Below are 22,619 nucleotides of genomic sequence, written 5' to 3' on the forward strand. Positions count from 1 at the left end.
CATGTGGATTGTCAAAGTACCTGACAGTGATGCTCAGTCCCTTTGTAGACAAATGCCAGTAACACATATGAAAGTTGGCAAATTTTATACAGCATCTCCACAACTTTCAACTGGGCCAAGAAGACCTTGTGATGAGCTTTGACATGATGTCTCTCTTTTCAATGGTACCTCTAAGAGACTCCCTAAGCCTAATAGGGGAAATGTTTGGGCCAGCACTAATGAAACTGTTTGAATTCATGTTTACGTCAGTCCACTTCCTATTCAATGAAAATTAGTACAAGCAAACAGATGGAGTTTCAATGGGCTGCCCACTATCACCAGTGGTGGTTCATGGAGCTACCTGGAGAATAAGCATTGGAATCAGCAATCTACACACCCTCGTGCTTTTTTCAATATGTAGATGATACATTTGTTGTCTCACCACATGGACGTCATCTCTACAAGACTTCCTGCAATATCTAAATTCACTGCACCAGGACATCAAATTCACAGTGGAGGTAGAAGAAAAACGGTTCAATGGGAGTTGATGAAGATCAGATGGCACATTAGATCACAGTGTCTACCATAAACCAACACATACAGATTTGTACTTGCATGTCCAAATCTGTTATGCCCCTTCACAACAAAAAGGTGTCCTAAGCACACTAGTACAGAGAGCACACAAAATCTTGGACTGTGACAATCTAGCAGATGAATTACAGCTGTTGCAGGCCACCATATTCCATATATACAGTTATAGCAACCATCAGATACAATGTTCCTTAAGACCAGAGAAGCTAAGACCATAGCCTGCTGAAGATGAAGATAAAGCAGTTGCAACAGCAATTATTCCATATATTGGGAAAATATCATGAAATTTCAGAAGAGAGCTCCAGAAACACAACATCAAGTTCATGTTGTGCCTACCAGCCAAATGAAAACCTTATTGGAATCAGTCAAGGATGACCTAGGACTCTGGAAATCTGGAACCTACTGTACCCCTTACCACTGCAGAAAATCTCACAAACATACCATGAATTATGACTTCACCAAGTTGTTGCAACAATCAAATACCTTCTGGGACTGTATTCCGAAAAAAGCTGTAGAGATACAACTGTATGACCTACATGGGGAAACCTAAAATCACACAAAAAGTTTGATTTTTCCTTTATGGCTCCAAATTTCACTTGGTTATGGATCATAAACCATTGCTACTGTTGATTAATAGTAAGGCTGGACTCCCTAACAAGATGGGTCAGAGACTGCAGTGTTGGAATTATTTCTTAGCAATTATTTTTAACATATCAGTTTTCCACCCACCACACAGCATATGAATGCTGATGCTTTTTCCAGGGTATCCATGAGTCCTAATACAGAGTTTGATTGGGAGGAAACGTTTTATTTTGCGATATATGTTGCGTTAGATACAATGTTGCAAGACTTTCCTAGTGACCATCAAAGAAGTAGTAGTAGCTGCAAGTCATGACCCAGTGTAACATGCACAGTATTGTTGCACAGTTCAATATGGATGGCCTGCGCAACTTTCTAAGGACACCCATCCTGATTTTGGACCTTATTTCAGTATGAAAGTGCTCCTCAATGTACATCGGGGAGTGCTGTTGCTCGCAACAGAGGATGCTAAGTGCCACATAGTAGTCCTGCGTTTACTCCATCCACAAGTCCTCCAGTTGCTGCATTCTTCTAATTGCATTTTAATTGGAGTATGTCTCACATGAAAACATTACCTTGATGGCATGTGTATTGGTCTATGACAAGCACCCATATTGAAGGTGCAGTGAGGCAGTATCAGTCCTGTTCAAGAAACCAAATGGCCCCTCCCCAGGAATTTTTTTCCATGGCCTCAACTGGCTCAGCTGTGGGATAGAGTACACATTGGAGAAATGGGGTTGTGACTGATGGACGCCTTGTCCAGCTTCCCCTATATAAAATTGATGACCACCCCAATAGCTACATCCACCATCAGGGCAGGGTGGTAGAGGGTGTGCCAGCCATGCTGGTCTCCCACCCTGTTTGCAGCATCAGAGTTTCAGACTTTCTGTCAACACAATGGTATGTGGCATACGACCAGCATTCCCTTCCATCTGACACGGAGGTGGAGTGTACCCTACTCCCCACCCTCAGCAGTCACGTTTTACACCTCATTTCCAAAATGGTGTGTTGTATGCATCCACACATTTGGGCATCATCCAGGGTGGACAGAACTGGTGATAGTCCAGCACAGGGGTCATGGTCAGAGAAATTGGTGCATGCATGAGACATAGGAACCAATTTACAATCACAACATGAGTGTAGCCAGTTACAACCTTAAGAACCACCTTCAGGAACTTCAGCCTGTATGAACAACGTCAATATTTCACTTCAACTTACAAGGCAAAGGGCCTCACCACCCTTACTCCATAGTTATTATTTAAGGTCACAATGACTGTTATCTTCCACAGTGTGGGGAGAGCAATCAATGAAGGTTGAGGCACTCCCTCTAATGCCATTGCAGCAGTCTGTTGAACACAGTGAAATAGAGTCCAGTATGTGGTGCAAAGCTGAAAGTACTGCATTTGCAGTCAAGTAGAATGGGACTGGAATATGAATCTGGTCATGTGTCCTACAGAGGAGGGGGACAAGTGGGGGGGGGGGGGGGGGGGCATAGTTACATGACATTCCGATAAGCCCAACTGTTCCTCTAATCGGCTTAACACAATTTGAAAGTGATGGAGTATACTCTAAACAGAAAAAATAATATTCAGTTAGAGGAGGACAAAGACCTCATAAACAAGAAGAAAATGTACAAACCAACTAAAGAACGGACTTAAAATAGAGAGAGGACAAAGAACCATATAAAAAAGAATAACGATAAACAAATGACAAAGGATAATCAAGAGGCTCAGAGAAAAAATACTTGTTAAACACCAACAAGGGCATGACCAACAACTGGAAGTTGGCATGTAAAAATCAGGAGATAAACATTTGTGACAGGCTGGAAAGTAATAGACTGGTCAGGAGTTCCTACCACTGTAACGGGTCTGTAGTACTTGTGAGAACTAGTACTGCGTTGGTTGCATCACATCTGAATTATCTGTTAAGTGTCTACATTTTCATCTATACAATAGATCCTTCAAATTAATTTTAAACTTTTAAAGAATGTCTGAATGGTCAGGTATGGCTCAGTGATTTAGGAGATATTTCTTCATTGTTGCATGTGGACGTACTTAATGTTGAGCTACCGCATACTGTAGCCACTTATTCTGTAGTGGATTATCACTGTTTTTGACCCTAATACTGGAGCTGCATCCAGCTGATCATTGCAATACAGCTAAAATGATGCACCCTTTGGTGCTCACGAAACTGAACAGCAGTAGCGCATCAGATTGCATAATGGGGTACAAAGAAGAGGAATTAACAAGTGTTGCACTCATTAAATGAATGCAGAAAATGATCCATCAAATCCGTACACTTTAGTATTCATCTTCTACACATCCCAGTCCCTGGCCGGGTCTACTTGGAACATAAGCCTCCCACCATTCTTCCTCCTCCACTCTGTCTCAACCTTCCTCTACCTTCTACACACATTCTGCTACATCCGTGAAAGGCCACGTATCAGCACATGCGCCAGAACCCAGGAGATGAATGGGCAAACCTGCAAAGCAGGAGAGAAATGAGCGAAGCTGCAAAGTGGAAGGGATATTTGCAGAAGAGAACACAATACCAAGTGGTAGTCAAGCTAAAAACTGCTGACTGATGGCGGATAAAACACAGACTAGGACAAGCCCAAAGCAGCCTATGCTAAGTGAAAACCTTCACCACAATATCATCAGCAGGCCGTTAACAAAGAGAGAAACAATCTAAAATATGACCAGAGAACCAAACCAAGTACCAAGCAAGGTTGTTATCTGATAGTCTGTAGTACAGCGATGATAGTAACTGACAATACAAGATGCAACTGCAGAACTGACTGACTTTTTGCTGGGTATTTGTATCTATCACAAGGAACACTGAAGGGACAGTGTCAGAAGATGGAACAGGATCTGCAGTTGCTGCCTATGGAGTAGCTCAGCAGGACTATGATTCTTAATTGGTGTGATGTGATAAGTGTTCAATAACAGGGTGACGGCCAATTTAATGGCACAGGATTCGACAGCTTTTCCATTTGTTGCTTAAAGCCCAAACAAGGCATTATACTTCACCATTTGAGGAAGGTTGAAACAGAGAGCTGCAAATATGTTTTATGTCATTGGCCTCGCAGAAAGTTTGAAGGTGGCTGCCATGAATTGCAGCATTTTATCAAAGATCAATGTGTGAAGCAACACTTTGATGGCCAAATATGGGCTAAGGCAGTAAGGATGATGTTTCTCATGGCAGATTCCATGTACACAACATATGGCTACTTTGAGTAAGCAACCACAATGAGCAATTATGCCAATTCCAAAAATGGGCCTTCAAAATCAAGATGGAGGGAGTCCCAGGGGAGGCAAGTGGTAGGCCAGGGGACGAAAGTTTGTGGGAATGATGCCTGGTGCCAGGTTCTCACTGTGCATCCACAGACCATTCTTTCAGTCTCACTGTTGACCCCATCTGGTACACAAATTGGTGAGCTAACGCCTTCATGGGGCACATCCTCCAACATCCTCAGTGTAGCAAGCTCAATAACTATTGGCACAGATCTGCCAGGATGACCACTGAATGTTGGTCACCCTCAATGTCCAAAAGAATGACATCATCTACAATGAGAGCCTGTGAGATATGTTTCCAGCAGTTGAGCTCAGTCACCAACTGGTGGGTGAGGTAAGTTGTACAGCCATGGGGCATGGGGCAAAAGACCTGCATCAGGAGGTGGGGGTGGTCCTGGCATGTGGTGGTGAAGACAAGCAACCATAATTGGGAAACGGTCTAACGTATGTCACCACTCGATATCGATGTGGAAGCAGAGGATCTCATATTGGCCAAAATTAGGGTCTGGGCAGGCTGGTACACAATGTGCCGGCATTGTAATGCTGTGCTTTGGGCTTATACTGGAAGGAATAATCGTATGAACTTAGGAACAATGTTCAGTGCTAGAGGCATTAGGCTGTCTGCTCTGGGAGGCTGGAACGCAGCCCGACTAGTGCCACCAGCTTGTAATCTGTAAGTAGAGAGAGCTTCACCCCACAAAGGTAGACATGCAATTTTTAACAGCAAACAGTATCACTAGTGTCTCCTTTTTGATCTGGGAATAATTTCACTGTGCACAGATCAATGTCTTGTACATGTATGTTATAGGCTGTTTGCAGCCATCCCTATCCCAGTGCACCAAGACTGCCTCAATGCCGTGGGTAGAAGCATTAGCCACCACGACCAACAGGCATTGGGAGAGAATGGTGTGAGGCAAGGGGCAGATTCAGCATTGTTTTCACTTCAGTAAAAGCTCAATTGCAGACAAGAATCCACTTGTAAGGCAGGCTCTTTTTAGGCAACTGATTGAAGGATTGCACAATGTTTGCCACATGGGGTAATAACTGGGAATAATAGTTGATTTTGCCCAAAAATACCTGAAATTCTTGTAAGTTTGTGGGGCATAATAGGGAATGTTGCAGCGACATTCCAATCAGTGGGTCTGATTCCCCTTTAGTGAGCCAATGCCCCAAACACTCAATTTCTGGCTGAAAACAACCTGCACTTCTCCAAATGATTTGCAGACCTGTTTTCTGCAGGGTCATAAAAAGTGTATGGAGGTTTTGCAAATGCTCCTGACAGAAGGACCCCACAACAATCAGATCATCCAAGTAATACAAAATGGTTGCATCAGCTGTTCAGCTGTTCCAGAAACCTTTGGAAAATTGTAGGGGCCAAGGCAAAGCCAATCAGGAATTGCTTGTATTTACATTATCCAAAAGACATATTAACGACGACAATATTCTGTGATTCCAATCAAAGGGTAAATGGAGGTAAGCATCAGTGAGGTTGACCTTGGAGTAGTATCCCACGTGTGATTCAACATTAATTCTAGCTTTGAAATCTCCACACAATCAGATATAAACATTGGGCTTTCTGATGTTGATTGGGGTGTGGTCCCTCTGGTAGATTTCACCAGTTTGATAACCCCAGCAACCCACAAACATGCTAGCTCACAGCAACAAAACTGTCTGAAATACAAGTGCAAATGCAGTGCAGAGATTTTCAAGTTCCTGGAAAAGGACTCCAGATGATGTGGCCTCCACTTCATCAGAAATAAAAAACTCAAACAATGTAAAGGCGTCAAGACCAAAAATGTTGGTAGCAGACAAGCAGCCAATGAGAAACATTGTGACATGTTGCATAATGCATGTGTACACACCAGTGATTCAGATCTGTCCACAAAGAGGAATAGTGCCATACTTGTAGGCCGCCAAACACCACAAGGGCAGGGACAACTTGGACAAGCCCAGTTGTGCATACATCACCTAATTTATCACAGAAATGGTGGCCTTTGTGTCCACATGGAATGAGCTTCCTGGTGAGAAATGCAAACTATGAGAAACGTGGCCGAAAGCTCACATGTTCATGATGACAAACAACATATGGATATAAAATAATTAATGAAATTCAGATTGTTGTCACTTGTCTATCCATTGCTGTATTTTACTTTCAGGTGGAAGGATTAAAACAGTGTTTATAAATATTTTACTGACATTTATATTGGTGTCCTTTACAATAATGGGTACTTATGGAAGAAAAGTTTGAATTCATTTATTGATTATTAAATTCATTTGATTTTTGACAATGCTGTATTTACTTCCATTAATTCAGAAAAATGACAGACGTTTGTCTCATAAATTATGTAATGGTTCTCAGCACATGGATCTGAAAAATTTTCTTCAGTATGTTCAAACAGGGTGTATCAGCTTTCTGCAAATTGTAAACGTCCTGTTAAAAAACTCGTACACTCTTATAGGGAAATTTGTGATGAATTAGGCAATGAAAGAACATACACCTAGAACCACATTCAAACTTAGGCTTGTCAGATCATAAATGTAGATGAGTACCAGTTTGTCTGTGAATTACATGTTTGGCTTATTTAGTTAATTTAGCTGCTTAGTAATTGACAGAGTGCGGGTAGTATGAAATATTGGCTAGTTGTTTCATTCAAAGCAACTACACGCGATTTAGGTTTTGAGATTTTTTTTATGAATCACTTTATTCAGAGTACCATATGATTTCTGAAAATTCATCATCACTCATAGTATTCTGTGTTATATCAGTTTGAAATGATAACAGATAATTCTTCAGTAGCAACAATCAAACAGAAAGTTACACTTATGATGAAGAACAAAAGTTGACATTGCTTTTTTATCTGTCTTTTCTACTTTATTTATACAAATCCTACCTATGTAATGTGACACACTTCATGTAGATTTGAATGTGAATCAGATAAGCCCCCAAACCTCTATCATTTTTACAACTGGATGAATATATTTTTTTCAATGTAGTCAATATTTAAGTAATTCGAAAAAGCTACTATGAACAATTTATATATCGTATGAAATAAGTAGGGAAGTGGACACGGTAATACATATAAAAGTTAGTTGATTTCTGATCAATAAACCAGCACTAAGGTGAGTGAAAATCTTTTTCTTGGTGTTTCTAATATTTAACGTGGACACATATTTTTTTGTTTAAGGATATGTATCACCATACAAAATCAGCTGAAGACACAATGAAGTTATAAAAGATAGTGACTGCAATTTTGTCTCATAAATTACCTTCTGCACAGCTGTATTCTTGTAACATAGGATATATCATTATGTGCATATAGTAGAAGAACTATCCATAACACACAGTGTACAACACTGGTAAGCTGAAACATTATGACCACTGTCCACCGCAATATTGATGCCGCCTGGTTGCGTTGCAGGCATGTGACACAGTAACAAAAGTATGTAAGTAGAGCAGACACAGATGCGGGTCACCCTAGCAAATAAATGTCTGCAAATGGGGAAATCTATTTAAGCAGCTCTAACAAGGGATGGATAATATTATGCAGTGCCTGTGAATGAGTTATCTCATAAACAGCAAAGCTGGTGGAATACTCACATGCAATTGTGGTAAGCATGTGTGGAAAGAGGTGGAAGGACAATGAAACTACCACTAGGTGCTAAATGGTTGGACATCCATGACTCTTCACAGAACATGGGGTTCGGAGGCTGCTCTGTAAAGTAAGACAGGTAGTCATCAGTGGCATCTCTGCTGTAAGAGCACAATGCTGGTGCACAAACAAGTGTTTCGGAGCACACCTTCCTCGTACATCGTTGAACATGGAGCTCCGCAGCAGACCACCCCTGCGTGTTCACATTTTGACGCAACAACACTGTCGATTCCAATTTCAATGGGCACGGGACCATCGGGATTCAACTGTTCATCAATGATGTGTCAACTCTTTGGGAAAATCACATTTTTGCTACACTAGGTCACTGGTTATCTCCACAAACGCCACCATCATGGTGAAAGGTGGCTTGAAATGTGCAGCACACCACAGACACAGGCTAGTGGGAGCAGTATTATGCTATGAGAGACATTCTCCTTCACTTGCATGGAACTTCTGGTAGTAATCAAAGACGACATTTGCGAATCATCTGCATCCTTTCATGCTTGATGTCTTTCCCAGCAGTGATGTCACCTTTCAGCCCTTATAACTGTCCATATCTTGGAGCCAGAGCCATACTGAATAGTTTGAGAAATATTACAGTGAACTCGCATTGATGTTTGGGTGACCAAATTTGCCTGATGTAAATCCTATGGAACCCATCTGGGTCGCTATCAGGCACCATCACCACATACGCAAAACAGTGGCCCATTAGTTACATGACCTAATGGCCTGTGCATAGACATCTAATGCCACAGTTCTCCACAAACCTACCAACAAACTGTTGATCCCTGATATGTAGAATCAGATATGTATTTCATTCCAAAGATGGACAAGCAAGCTATTAAGCTGGTGGTCATAACATTTCAGCTCATTAGTGTATACACAGAATTGGGCTGTTATGTATGATGCAGAAAGTAAGGCAAGGTTTTAAAAAATGAATGGTAGCTTTCAAAAAAACCTGTAAATGCACTCAGAAATGGACATCTACAATATATATAAAGCTGTTTTCTTTTTCCCTCTATTCCTTTTTTGGCATTTGACCTGATCAGTTTCTTCCCTCAAGAAGAAACTTTGATATGGAAGTTTGAATATACTTCCAATTGTTTTTAGATGTTCCTTGTATACATGCTATTTACATAATGACTTTGCACATTTACATGATGGTTGTATCACAGGTCCCAAATTTTGCTCACTTTCCTCAATAATTTTTAGACTTTGTAGGGCTTATAAGTTTCTTTTAACTAACACCATCTGGGAGGCATTCTGTTTCTGTTGAACGTTAAGGAAACATGTAATATCTTTTTTTTAAATGTTGACTTAATAAAGAAAAAAATTTTAAAATTTTGCTGAACGTTTTTTGACTTTGTAGAGCTTCCAGGCTGCCCTGAACTTACTTCATATGGGAGGCAGTTTGTTTCTGTGTCAAAGTAAGAAAGCATGAAATACATGTTTAAAAATGGTAAATGATATGGACTGCAATTGATATTTTCTGGTAAACAGATCATTTTATGCCATGAACATGTTTTGATGTTTGCATGTTATGTTGCATTATTTTATTTGTTCTTTTACTGTTTCTTTTCAAATTTATTTTTTAAATAATTTACATTTCTTTTGACTGCATTCATTTATTTTTAATATTAGCTGAAAAAAGAGGCTTTGAAGATTTATGTTCACAACAGAGAGTAATATACCAAGAGACTTTGATTTAAAAATAAATAAATAAAACATGTCCGAATGTAATGAAAACTGTAGTGAATGGTGCAAAATCCTAAAAAATTGGAAATGCCATTTAAATTGTGGCAGTGTGACTATCAGATAATTTATTACTGTCAGTAACTGCCTCCAACAGTACATTAACCATTTACTAGCAAAAATCACTGTAAATGCTAATGTAGAAATAAATTTGTCTCCATCTGCAAATAATAAGATTAATTTGACGAGATTATCGCATTGGCAAGACATACCTCTCTCTCTCTCTCTCTCTCTCTCTCTCTCTCTATCTATCTATCTATTGTTCTTCGTCACGGTAGTGCCCTCCCCTTACCCTTCCTTCATATCACACTCTATCCTCACACCATTCAGACAACCAACCATACACCTTTGCATCCTCCATCTTATATCATTCTCTTTGGCTCTATTTTCTTCGCTCCATCCATTATCTTTCTATCTGAATGAAGCAGTTCTTTTAAGCAATATTTCAGCATAATTCATTTTCTGTGTTCATGATAAGAAACAGCAGGAAACAGGCAGACTTTAGAGTACCCCTCACTGCAGCATATTGGAAAAAAGTCTTCTCTTACATCCATGAGAATTTCACAACTGATGCTGCAATCACAATCAGAAGACGACTGTTTACAATACCTCTCAGTCTTTCATCACTGATATAAATGTAGTATATTCATTTAATGTGTGTAGGCAAATTAATGAGACCAACAGGTTATGTTAAGGCATTCAGTAACTTGTGATTGCTCTTTTCTTCCATTATCTTCCCCCTACTTCCGGCATAGGTTTATGCAATTCTTGCGTGGTAATTGTTTCATGTGCATAGTCAGATAAAACGTCATTTATCTGCTGCAGTCATCCTTTGTGTCAGTATCATTTCATATAATTACATCTGTTCCTAACACAGTACCACAAAAACTCATTTGAACAACATAAAAAGTTAACTTAAGATTACTCTTGTCAAGATGCTAGTAATTATTGGTTGATAACAGAAAAATTAAGGTATTATCAGCCAATAATACGTCTCCTATGAAAATTCCAGATTCAAAAGCACTGTTTTAAATAATCTGTTTAAAATGATTCAAATTACAGTTGATATAAAAAAAATCTTGATTCTATCACTAATAATGCTTAAATATTCAGAAGCTTGATTCAGTTTATATCGTTACAGGAAACGCAAATTCTACCTGTGAAATTCATCCTAGCACGTTGTGATCATAGCAGAGGTAATAAGAAAAATCATTAACAAGCAGTTCGCCTCTCTGTCTCTGTTTTACATGTAATTTCCAGTCAGTATATATCTCTATATATATATTTATATTCATATTTCTTCATTATTTTGCTGATTTTTATATTTACTTTCTTTTAATTTTGGTTTTTGTTTATGTGTTGCATGAGGATTCTAAAGCCAAAGTAACATTTTATTTATGAGCAAATTGTTTACCAGAAACTATAGTCCTGCCTGAGCTCTACTATCCAGTTTGTGAATTTAGGATTAAAATAACTTTGACCTACTGAAATTAAGCTGCAAAATTAATTTAGGCATAATATATTGTAAAAATGCTCAGTAAAACTCACAAAATATGAGCACTCTGCTACATGTACTTCATCTTGTTTATTACTACAGAGAAGCTTAAAAACTTTCCCTGTATACACTCAGATTCAGTTTTCATACTGAAATGGCATGAAGATTATGACTAAATTGTATAATCTGAATATAAATCAACACAGGTCAGAATCTGAGACAGCTACATCTCTCCACTATTACGAAAGCACTATTGAAACAATGACAGCAGCAGACAGTATTTGGTTCTTATGTTTCTAAACAACGATACACTTGATAAAAAAAAATTTAACTAAGTCGCTTACCAATATTGTTACGAGTGTAACTTTTTCTAAATAATATTCATTCAGTTCAGTGAGAATTAATTACATTATCACTAACCTTAATAATCTATTTGAGGAGTTTCTCCATCTTTGGGTACTGGAACATCAAGTTCAATGCATGCCTTCATTTCATATTCCCCAAACATATTTTACACCAAACCATATTAATCTTATTCTTCAAACTATTTTGCAACAAGCCACATGAATATGAGAGGAATGCAATTACAAAAATGTATAGTTATGTGAGATGCTTAAGAATTAGTGTTGTTTTTGTGTTAGAAATATTAAGATGAAAGATAAACAGAAAATGCCATTTCAGGCAAAAGTGTACATGCTATGTATCTTAACACAGTTTCTGAAGTAGCAGTCATAGTAACATATCTGATCACAATGACTGCCTGTACATTTCATTGGTGCTGACTAAACTGAATAAATTATTCAAGAGAGTAAACGCACTAGAACAGTTTAAGGAAATACTGCTAGATCAATCTTCAAATATTATGCTACTGTGATAGCAGATACATGTGATGCAACTAATGTAATCGAGATGATGGCAGATAGACCAGTGTCACTGTAACTAGAAGACTCTTAAGTCACTTTATTAGAAAACTAGATTGTACTGCAAGTGAATAGTAATATAAAATGATAAAGGTACAATGGAAGTCAATAATAAAATCAAAGCCAAACAGAAATAATAAGATAAACAGAATAAATACAACAAAACATAAAAAATGAAACTATATTAGCTTACTTTCCATTTCATAAACCACATTTCACAGGCCCCATTGAATTTCTAGGATTTGGAAAAAATTCATAAAGTAATCGCCAGTGTATATTTTGCTTCTAACTGTTCCTTGTAACCAGTGGACAGTGCTGTGCAACTGCATTAAACTGTGAGAGACAGTCACCAAATAATGAGAACATTCAGATATCACCAAAAAAAGTACATCAAGTGCCAGTTCCAAAAATATTTCCATGTTTCCCATAAAGAGGAAAGTAGCATGTTGCCTTCTCTTTCTTCCCTTCTGTTCATTTGATGTTCAATTTTTACCATATTTTTACCATATACAGTTTTTCCTTTAATTTTTCTCTTATTTCTGATATTCCCATGAGTTATCTCCCCATAATTTTGTTTGCTCTTAACAATATTATGAAAAGGATACATTGCTACTCACCATAAAGATGACACATTGAGTTGCAAACAGGCACAGTGAAAAGACTGTCACACATTTAGTTTTTGGTCAGAGCCTTCTTCAGAAAAGAAAGCCCCCCCCCACACACACACACGCGCACACACACGCGCGCGCGCACACACACACACACACACACACACACACACACACACACACACAAGTAAGTACATCTCATGCTCTCATGAGCACTGTCCATGACTGCTCTGGCCAGAGATGAGGGTCATGTGTGCATGAAGTGCTTGATTGTGTGAATGTGTGTGTTTCCTTTTCTGAAGAAGGCTCTGGCTGAAAGCTAGATGTGTACCATCATTTTTGCTATGCCTGTCTGCAACTCAATGTGGTCATCTTTTCGATGAATAGCAGTCTATCCTTTTCATAGTAATTCTGATATTCCTGTCTGATCTTTCCTTTGTTTGCTCTTACCTGCTCTTGACTTTGACTACATCCCTGCCAGTGATGCATGTTGGTACCTTTAACCATGCTTTTTTTTCATAAACTAACTGGCAATTATCCAGTGCTTCTGTAGTAGCTTCTTTGTTATGTCGAAAGTGAATCATTGCATGCTTTCCAGTCTGTCTAAACACATATTGTCTTTTTTTCTTATTGGTATATCACTGACTTGCTGTTAAGGCTCAGGACAAAAGGCCATTCACTCTATTCATTTTATCCTTTTCTCTCTCTATATTCGTTCTGCACTATTTTTCAATTAATCCATTCTGTCAAATTTTACATCTTTGCACTCCAAGAACTTTTAAATCTAATACTACTTTCTGGCAATGATAAAAGTACAAATAAAAATCTGTAACCACATCTACATAAATAAAGTAACATCACAAATGTAAAACTAAAAACAATGTACCATAATAATTTTTAATTTAAAATATTATCTCCTTTGCTGCAGGATAAATTCATCTATACTTCTATTTATCAAAAGGTACAATAGTGTACTAAACATTTGCTTTTCCATACCATCCAGTCCTAAGTCCAATACATCTTAGACTTCACTAGTAGACAACTCACTGCCACCATGTCCCACTTTCAGTAAATATTACTGAATATATTATGGGACTTTCAGACTCCCATTTTTTAACATTTTGAACTAAGCAGCAGTAAAATACACTCTCAATGCATTGATGATTCCATCTACAAGACAAAAAAAATTCAAAATTTTCCAGTCAGATGAAAGAACATGAGAGTGATATCACTTCTTTTTTTTTTTTTATTTGCACTAAACTTCTTGAAGAAGAAGATAGTAAGACAAGTTTGCTTGTTGATCCGCTTTCTATGTCTGCCTTTAATTTTGACATAAAAATGTTGCAAATAATATGAAAAATTTTTGTAACAGAATCTCACAGGTTTGAAAATAAAGTAGGACATTTGTTTACCTGAAAGTATACAGTAGCTACAGACTGATACTGGAGAAAATATGGACTAGACAATGTAACAGCTTTTGTACTTTGCCTTTGTTTTACAATGTCTGGAGGTCATTTTTCTTATAAATGTCACCATTTACTCTGTTGCACAATAATGCAGGAACTTTCCTTACTCATTGTAAAAGATAACATGGCATTATGACTTGTATAACTGCTAAAATTCCGAAATAATAAACTCCACTGTCCACTCAAATGTAAATGCATGTTAATTAAAATATTCTTTATATGTGCAGATCATGCAATAGTTACTGTAACTGCACTGCCACTTATGTAACAGTTCCAAGTTTTCTTGTCAGTATTTTAGATGTATGTCTGATGTCATTTGACAGAAGAACCATTCTCTGAAGTGTGTGTATTATTTGAGTGATATTTACCATGGATGCACTGCTGACAAATAACTAAACAATTAAAATAATTTGGAGCTTTTTTGTAGATTTCAAATGTATTTATTTTCATTTCCTTCTTAAATACCCATAAAACGACTGCACAGTCTGGCACATATGGAGTTTTCTGGTCATGTAATGGTTCACTTAATGAATTAAATACTTTTTTTTTGCAATGTAAGAGTAGTGCAGATTATATAAACCATTGGTTGTAGGCTATTAAGGAAAATGCTCCAGATAAACCATAGACACTTGAACATTGGAGTGAAGAGTTTATCATGAAGGTGGTGGAATAGTATATTGTAAAAATATGTGGATGTGTTGAAGATTAAGCTTTGGAGAAGAAACAGTGTCGATATTTATGATTTTTAAATGAAAATACATGAAAAATGGGAACAAATGAGAATGCATAAAGAGAAAAAAAAGGAAAATGACTTTTAGATTACAAAGCAAATAAATCAAAATAACAAAGATATGGAAGTGACAGAAAAGTAAAGCAGTAGAGTATAGGCTAGATTTGGGAGTGGTATAACTCCATTATATATTTTTTCTTGCTGTTTGCAGATAGAAAATCTTCTGTAATATTCAGGAAATGACACCTTGCACACAGTGAACCAGTTTCAGGAACAGAGTGTTGTATGATTCATCAAATTCAGTAACTGCAAACCACATTTCTACTCCAACCACCTCTGTTTATTTTGAATAAATTCTTCCTCTTGAAGAATCCACCTCTTCCTCTAATACCATCATCATCTAATAAAACCAAACGGGATGGTGCAGTGGTTATCACACTGGACGCGCATTCAGGGGGATGATGGTTAAAATCCATGTCCGGCCATCCTGATTTAGGTTTTCTGTGATTTCCCTAAAATCGCTTCAAGCAAATGCTGGAATGGTTCCTCTGAAAGGACACAGCCAATTTTTTTCCTCATCCTTCCCTTATCTGATAGGATTGCCAACCAACCCTCTAATACAGGGCCTCCCAACCTTTTCAGCTGGCGGACCCCTTCTTCAGTCGAAAATCCATGGCGGACCCCAAGTCAGTCAAGAGCACAGTAACTTCAAATTCCAGAGCAAAATCCATGGGAGCTGAAAGCTTCTTTAATGCAAGTACCATGTTAACAATGACTCCCCGCCCGAAGTATCAAAAGTCTTTGGTTTAGAGTTGAATGAAAACAACTTGAAATTAACGATCCAATTTGAATTCCCCCTTTGTTCAACACACTATAGCCTGATTAATATTACTTGGTAATTGACATTTCACACGTTGGAGCTGCCTTCCTCCAAGAGCAATCGACGTCACGTCCAAACTGTTCGCTGTTGACATGCTGCTGCCTGTGGTCTGTTCACATCCACTGTTTGGCAACTGTTGTGAGAAAAATGTTCAAATGTATATAAAGTCTATGGGACTTAACTGCTGAGGTCACCAGTCCCTAGTCTCACACACTATTAACCTAAGTTTAACTTCTGCTATGACCACACACACACACACACACACACACACACACACACACACACACACGCCCGAGGGAGAACTCGAACCTCCGACAGCGGGAGCTGCACCAATGTTTTGGTTTGTGTTGCCGACTGTCAAATATTATTGCCAAAGATCGAATGTTATTGCCAACTTTCGAGTGCTATGCACATGTTTTTCAAAGAAAAAAAATAGTGATGAATTTGATTTTCACATTTGTATTCAATAATTTTACTCATTATTTTACATGATTTGGTGAAAGGTGGCCCCCCTAGAAAGAGCCGGCAGACCCCTAAGGGGTCCACGGACCACACGCTCCTCTAATAAATCAGTTTAATATATTTCCCTTTCAATTTATGTACAACTGTCACTCGTTTCTCATGACGAGTAAAGATTCAAACAATTAAATTAGGAAAATATCTCAGAAAGATTACTGGCCATTGGCTTCATTCAGAAAATATTCATTCTGAATGTCAGAGAAAAACAATGGTAAGTATTAATATCTTGACCGTACTGTTATTTGACCCCCAGACACTTGGATTATCATCCAGTATTTTATGGTGTGCAATTTCAGTCGCTTGCTACCTTCAGTTTCAATTTGCACTTTTTGATCGTGATTAATTACCCTATTTTAATACCTGCACTCTGGAGCCCTTCACCCTACTGAAAGATCGACAGCTTTCAGATTCCATTTGCAATCTGATTTGGGAAACTTTCCACTGCAGATGCCTCTGCATTCTTTAAATTGTGCTTTACGTCATACCTAAAATTCCATAATTCTATCTCTGTTGGAAGTGATTTACCAACAATGTTCTCCAACTATTATAACAGGTGCTTACAGGTTTGCTCAAATCAGATTCAACTTCTCCTAAAGGTGCCAGGCTCCTACTCATTGCTATACATTTGTGAACATTATGAAGTTTACTGATGTCCAGTCTGGCCATTTTCTGTTTCTTTTGATCACTTTATGGGAACACCAGTGTTCTCCGTATTCCGCATCATTAAACACGGCTTAGTTTTCTACTTTCCTAGATCAAAGCAAATCTTTCTATCCATCTGAAATATTTATAATTTATCCAATAAATACTATGTCCTATAAATACTATGTCCAATAAATACTAGGTCATGATTACCTATAGCGCTTTGCCAAAATGTGTGTCCGTGTGATCATTTTAGGTACTTTTTCCTGTTGTTTTCACTCCATCACATAGTTCATTCATCTGCTGCTGATTGCAGTGCTAAGAGTGAACAATTCTCAGTCATTTTTTATTAATAATTGGAATTTTTTTGAGGGATCAGTAACTTTCTTACATGAAAGCCATGCATTAGTTACTTTATATGTTTTCCATCGCCCTAAGCTTCCCTTTACTCTAGTGCCATGTACAGGGTAATTCTGTTATATGAACTTTCTGGGCTGATGGAGAAGGGTAAATGTATCAGTTTGAGGTAAAGGACCTGGTCCAAAAGTGACTGATTTGAAAGATATATGTGAAAATCATTCATATAATTCTGACAGTGTAATATACGTACCTGGTACTGTTGTTGCAAAAATTGTAGGGTAGGCTGTCTCGAACAGCACATAGGTGTAAAGGTTTGGGATAATAACTCAACTAACCCAATGCAGATGGTGTGCTGTATACTGACATGAGTAATCCTGTGTACAATGTCTGTAATAGGTTCCAGTCTGTGTTTACAAGCTGAAGTACTAATGTCAATGGAACATGATTTTCATGTATGGACTAGCAAATGGAAGTAGCAGAGAAGTGGAAAGGTTGTACAAGACCAAATACTTGCATAAAAGACATCAGACTCATTCCATGTTTCCAAGACTGTAACAATGACTAAGTGAAATGGGGCAATGGCCGAGGAAGACAACCAACTACACGAACTCCCGACTCGGAAGAAGCAGTGCTTGCTCAAGTGGTCGAGTCACCTGCAATCAGTAATCAATCATTTGCATGTGAAATGAATGATTCATAGAGTTCTGTGTGGGCAAGTATTTAGGAGAATACAGCTACACCCCTACCATCCACAGAAAGAGCATACTCTGATACATGCTGACTTTGAACATTGTGCTGCATTCAGCTAGTGGTTCTTGCAGTGCCTTGCACTCATTGCTTTCCTGCATATGTACATGTCATGTGTGAGGCCTGTCTCAACAGAGATGGAATGCTAAATAGATGCAATAGTCATTTTTGAGCTCATGAGAATCGCCAAGCTACAGTTGTGAAGAGCCTATCAACACAGATTATTAGTCAATGTGTGGGCAGGCATAGTCAGTGATTACATATTAGACATGTTTCTTCTTCCTCCCTTTTTAAATGCAATAGCGTACACTGTGTCTATCAGAGTCATACTACTGAGGTTCCTGAAACATATATACTTCATTATTTGTCAATGGAGATGGTTCCAACATGATGTAGCTTCACCTTACACTGGACTGAGGGTTTGTGAACCACAGGATCTGATATTCCCTGAACAGTGGATAGGCAGAGGAGGTCCTGTTTTGGAGGTCCTGTTTTGTGGCCAGTACATTCAAGCGATCTCACCCCATTTGATTTCTTCTTGTGGACCCATGATAAAAGTCTTGTATAAATGATGCCTGTTGAGACTGAAGGGGGCTCTTCTGCCAAAAATTCTCGCTGATGGTAAGACCTTTTAAACAACACCAGTAGGTAGTAAAACAGATATGACAGAACTTCATGTGATGATGCGTTGATGCTGCTGACGCCATTTTTAACAACTGTCGCACATGTAGCAGCTTGTATAACTTGTGCAGCTAAATGGAATTTAGTATTACTGTATCATAGACTTAGGATTTTCAGTCCCTCTCATATCAAGCTATAGGTGCCTTCAACAGGGGAAATCATCTGAGAGTATTCTGAGGGTATTGGGGAGCATTCAGCTGGGATTCTTTATGCCATGATCAGGATTCAGAAGTTGGGGCCCCATGCCAGAGTGCTGCGCAAGGCTGAGGCAGAACTTAAGTAGATTTTCACTTACACTTTTTGAGTCTGTCACTTCTGTAGTAGGGTCTCTCACCTCAAGATGATTCATTTACCTTTCTCCATCATCTCTGAGAGTTTGTAACATCATCACAGAATCACATTGTGCTCGTGTTGCTTTCAAGCATTACCATCATTATGGGAGAGACAATTTTGTTTGTGCTAAATGTCATACCCCCTCTATACTTCCTATTACATCAATGTCATAGCAAAGTTATAGATCAGCGTAGAGAATATGTTCTAATTTCTCACTTAATTTAATGTTTGGATGTGAAAGTATTGATGTCCGTTTATTTTGTTGCTATTGATACTGACACTGTGTAATTTATTCCCTGCTTCAGTACACTGAGAATCTCACCTTATAAATCCACATTTCAAGTGCATGGAAGAGGTGCATGGAAAAGCACCACATATCAGGGTTTATTTCTGTTCCATTTGTGTACAGTGCATAGGAAGAACAAGTGCTTATGCACATCTGATAGTACTGTAATTAATCTTGTCTCTGCAGTCCAGTTGGGAGTGATGTGTAAGGGATTGCAATTATATCACTAGATCCCTCACTTATTACTGGGCATTGAAACTTTCTACATAGTATTTCATGGGTGGTTGACATCTGTCTTCAAGAATCTGTGAGTCCAGGTCTTTCAGCAGTTCTGAGACAGTCTACAATGGGTCAGACAAACCTACTACCCTTCTGCATACATTTTCAACGCTCTGTATTAGTCCTATTTAGGAAGGGCACCACTCACTCCATCAGTATTCTAGGGTGAGTCACAAGAGTGTTTTGTAAGCAGTATTTTATGTCAATGAACCAAACTCTGCCTGTTGCTTCACTTACGATTGAATGTAAGTGATTGTTCCATTTTATATCCATACAAACTGTTACACCAAGTTATCTTTATGAGCTGACTGTTTGTAATGGTGACTATTGATATTGTAGTCAAAGAATATTACACTTTTTTGTTCCGTGGGGTCCAAAGTTTTAGATTTCTGAACATTTGAAGAAAAATGCATATATTTCCACCACATTGAAATTGTATCAAGATCTGACTCGTTATTTGTGCAGCTTTTTTTCCAAATAGTACTTCATTATAGATAAGTTTTTTATCTCCAGAAGTATAGAATTAAAGATAATTAATGTACAATATGGACAGCCAGCTTCCCAACCCACTCCCAAAGGCATGCCTCAAGTTACTTCCAAGTATGTTGATGACTGTTGACTGTTGATGATCGTCCATTCAAGATAACATGCTGCATACTCTGTATTGAGTAATCCGTGATCCAGTTGCAAATTTAATTTTATGTCTCATATGATCATACTTCTATTTATATCAACTGACGTGGCACTGAATCAAATTATTTTTGGAGTTCAAAGAAACAGTGCATCCACATCTGATTGCCTTAATCAGCGGATTTCAGGCTGTCATGTTGTTTGCATCATTAGACCTAATATTTTTGGAATCGATGCTGACTGGCATGGGGGAGGTCATTCTGTCCGACAGACCTCATTACGTTTGAGGTCAGAAAATACTGAATATGACTTACACTTTCTTTGAACTATTGGCCACAGCTGTTTATTAGAGTGATCTGGAGTATTTTATGGTCAGAAGAGAGAATAACTCAGACATACATTCTATACAGACACTGACATGAATTCCTTTAGGTTCTGGAGCTTTGATCAATTTTACTGGTTTCACTTTTTTCACAATGCTTCTGACAGTAAAATCTATGTCACCCATCTTATCAATGATGCAAGAATTACACTGGTGTAGTACTGAAGTTCAGCATTTCTGCTTTTGCTTTGCTACCCTCAATTCCAGTCACTGTCATCCGTGAAAATCTGTATTTCAATAAAATTGTGGTGTGGTACTCACTGAAGGCTTCATGCATCTTTTAGGAAGCAAAACATGTTTCATTCAGCACCTCCCTATCTGTACCAACATGCTTTGATTTACACATATTATACAGTAGTCGCTGACACTTTTGAAGTTTCTTTATAGAGATGCCATACCATGGAGAGTCCCTCCCACCATGAACTGTTATAGTAGATACATGTATGTCCATTGTTTGATCAACTGTTTTTCTAAATTTGAACCACAGTTTTCCTTCACACCCCTGCCCAGAGCTAAATGTTGCAAGTTCCTCCTTGAGACATGACACTACTGCCTCTTTATCTAGTCTACTATTATCTAAATCTTTATACTTGTTGTAGTTGCCTTTTGTATTTTGGTAATCGTTATTGCTACAACTGCTTCAGGGCCACTGATATCAGTTTCAAAGTGGAGATGCTTTAAGGCTAAATGCAAACTGAGAGGCATATAGCATGTGTGACGTGACACAACACTACAGCGCGACGCGCACGTTCCGCACATGTCACGCGGGTCCAATGATAGAGACGAGTACAAATACTTTGCACACGCCGGTTGGCAACGCTCTGCACTGACAGTAACAAAGCACATGCGCTACTCAAACAATTTTACAGAAACTATTCAGTAAAAATACTTCATTTTTATTTGCTTGTAGCTTGTCAGCTTCATGTCAAACTGCCCATCATCTCGCTAGTGCTCATACTTATTGTGGTGTACACATTTCAGTAAGATGCTGTGCAAAATTCGAAAAGTTTGCAATGCAAAATAGGGTTTGCTATGATTTTGTGTTTGGTGCATTTACACCATATGTTGCTGCATATGAAATTTAGCTAACATGTTGAATTTTTCTTTAGACTATGGAGGACGTCTCTATCTGCCTCCAATCTTGAGAAAGTTGATCCTATGTAGTGCGCTCACTCCTGGTCTCACAATGAGAATGAAATATTCACATCATCCCTTATATCTCCTAAATTGCTCAAGACATCGAAATGAGATTTTGGTGAATGATAGCACACAAGGCAGAGAGTATTTTGCCAATTCATAAACACACGGAACTTTTGTATCTATGGCAATATATCAGTAGTTATACTTCCTTTTGTTATTTATTCCACTCCAGTGACTGTAATTTTTTAATAGTTGCCGACAGCTAGTGAAACGAGTTTCCTAGTATGAAAATAAACATGGAATTTCTTCTCATACGTTACTGCAAACTAACAGAGGTTTTTCGTAAGCTGTTGAGCTCTCCGATTGCCAATTACTTGTTTAATGAGGCACTCTGGTTCAGAATTCTGTCGCAATAGCTGCTGTGAGATGAGTGCAAATTATACTGTGTTTTGGCAAAGGAAGTACTATTAAACCTGTCAACAAGAGAAATGTGGCTGCTACTCATAAATGGTGATGCTTCTTCGAAAGAGAGAAGGTTAACAATTCACATAAAAATAAATTGCCAATTCTGTTCGAATTTTGGTTGAATCTCCGTAACCCATCGGATTTTTAACACTGAACGACTGTAATGGAAATTTACAAAAGGATTTAATTCCTTCTCTTGAGCTGAGCAGTAT

The 22,619-nt window shown here is 38.2% G+C and overlaps 1 protein-coding gene across 1 annotated transcript in view; it reads left to right on the top strand.

Annotated features, from left to right (window-relative positions):
• The window catches only part of LOC126354274 (disintegrin and metalloproteinase domain-containing protein 22-like), a 901,625-nt gene that overhangs the window by 854,102 nt on the left and 24,904 nt on the right, over positions 1-22,619 (top strand). The window lies entirely within an intron of this gene.

The sequence above is a fragment of the Schistocerca gregaria genome, chromosome 3, assembly GCF_023897955.1.
Source record: "Schistocerca gregaria isolate iqSchGreg1 chromosome 3, iqSchGreg1.2, whole genome shotgun sequence".
Lineage (NCBI taxonomy): Eukaryota > Metazoa > Arthropoda > Insecta > Orthoptera > Acrididae > Schistocerca > Schistocerca gregaria.